General features: G+C 31.0%; 1 pseudogene; it reads left to right on the top strand.

Moving 5' to 3' along the window:
* Window positions 1-651: 651 nt before the first annotated feature.
* Window positions 652-1,517, top strand: LOC101495771 (sm-like protein LSM3B; annotated as a pseudogene).
* The last annotated feature ends 715 nt before the right edge of the window (window positions 1,518-2,232 follow it).

Below are 2,232 nucleotides of genomic sequence, written 5' to 3'. Positions count from 1 at the left end.
AAATAATTATGGATTAACTTATCACGTCTTATTGATTATTTAAACATTGAATTTATGATATGATAACTTATTTATATCTTATTTTTTATCCTATCTATTAAACGGATTGTTAATATTTCGATGTTTCTAAACAATTAGAGTTCCATAAAAAAACATAATCTTTTTAGTTGCGTATATCTAAAGTGTACGTGGAAAAAAAACCTCTCTAATTATAAAAGTGAGAATATTTTATTGTTTAATTTCCCCCATATTTTAATACAAAAATCTTATTAACTTTAGTTTTTCGGTTGTTTTTATTTGTTATTTTAAAAGAAATGTATTTTTTTTTGTTTGAATTTTTTGTAAAATAAAATAAAATGAGTGTTTTGAGTAGATAGTGGAGTAGAGGTATAACTAAGGGGATGAGATTTCACTTCACGATACACCCACCTAAAAATGGAAGTTAATGTTTTGGGCTGAAAATTAACACACACAAAAATCGTAGAACTAAGAAGATTTAATAGATTAAATACAAATACAAAATAAATTAAAGGACTAGATATAAATATATGTTATAATTTATAATAAAAATATATATATTAAATTTAGCTATTTTCTTATCATTATTAGCAAAGGCCCAAAATGAAGGTTGGCCCAATAAGAAAACCCTAAAACAATGTTCTACCGAGCCATTCCTACCGTTGATTTCATTTTCTGACTAGAAAAAGGTTTAACAAACAAGGCACGGATTATTCCAAGAAGCGCGTTCAAGAATCGAAACACAACAACACAAAGTAAAGAAGCAAAGTGACAATGGCTGGTGCAGAAGAAGAAAGCGCAGTGAAGGAGCCTTTGGATCTCATAAGACTCAGTCTCGACGAACGTATCTACGTTAAACTCCGTTCTGATCGAGAACTTCTCGTGGCAAGCTTCACGTAGTTTTCCTCAATTCTCTTTTTTTCTCATATTAAATTTTTTCTGTTTTTTTTTTCTCATTTTTTTTGTGTGTGCTTGATTTCAATTTGAATTTCAATTTGCAGGCTTATGATCAGCATCTTAATATGATTCTTGGTGATGTTGAAGAAATTGTTACCACTGTTGAAATTGATGATGAAACATATGAAGAAATTGTTAGGGTAAGTCATAATTAGAAAAACCTAAATGGTAGAACTGTGAATAATTGCTGCAAAAATTGAATAATTGTGTATTACTTTATTAATAATAAGCATTGTTGAGGGTAGTATCTGTGATTACCTTCTCTAGTTTGGTAAATGACGGCTATAGTTTTTAAGGTGTTTTAAGGCTTTGATTGGGAGTTCACAGCGATAGAACTTAAAATCCACTCAATATGTGGAATTCAAAAAAAATTAATCGGGGAAAGGGATTTAGACATTTAGCTAATTCTCCAAATCATTTCCCTCGATTTAAGGCTCTGATTAAGAGTTAGAATCTGTTTGGATTGACTTATTTGGGCTTATCTTCTTGCATAAACACTTGTTAGGTTGTTTGTGAGAGCTTTATGGAAACAACTTATGACATGTTTATTAGTTGTTTTCAGCTTATTTTCATAAAATTTGCAAAATAGCTTATGAAGACAACTTATAACAAACACTTTTATTGGTTACACCCTTTATTCTTCTAGTTACACCCAAATAGGCTATGTGAGCTCAGTTCACGTAGCATACGTGAGTTCACGTGAGTTCAGTTCACGTAGCATACGTGAGTTCAGTTCACGTACGTGAGTTCAGTTCACGTAGCATACGTGAGTTCTCCAAATCATTTCCCTCGATTTAAGGCTCTGATTAAGAGTTAGAATCTGTTTGGATTGACTTATTTGGGCTTATCTTCTTGCATAAACACTTGTTAGGTTGTTTGTGAGAGCTTTATGGAAACAACTTATGACATGTTTATTAGTTGTTTTCAGCTTATTTTCATAAAATTTGCAAAATAGCTTATGAAGACAACTTATAACAAACACTTTTATTGGTTACACCCTTTATAAGTTACACCCAAATAGGCTATGTGAGCTCAGTTCACGTAGTATACGCGAGTTCATGTAAGTATCCTATTTGGGTGTAACTAGAAAAAACAGGGGTGTGACTAGCATATGTGTATAACAAATATGAAAATAGTTTGACTTTATTTTATCCTTCATTATAGAAATAGCTTATATATAAATACTTATCTGATAACTGCATATGTCATAAACACTCAATTAAGCTGTGTACTCAAACAAGGCCATAGGAGGGAAAG

Source organism: Cicer arietinum, unplaced genomic scaffold (genome assembly GCF_000331145.2).
Source record: "Cicer arietinum cultivar CDC Frontier isolate Library 1 unplaced genomic scaffold, Cicar.CDCFrontier_v2.0 Ca_scaffold_6065_v2.0, whole genome shotgun sequence".
In the NCBI taxonomy this organism is placed as follows: Eukaryota; Viridiplantae; Streptophyta; class Magnoliopsida; order Fabales; family Fabaceae; genus Cicer; species Cicer arietinum.
The sequence above is the reverse complement of the archived record's forward strand: the minus strand, read 5'-3'. Positions and strand labels throughout refer to the sequence as shown.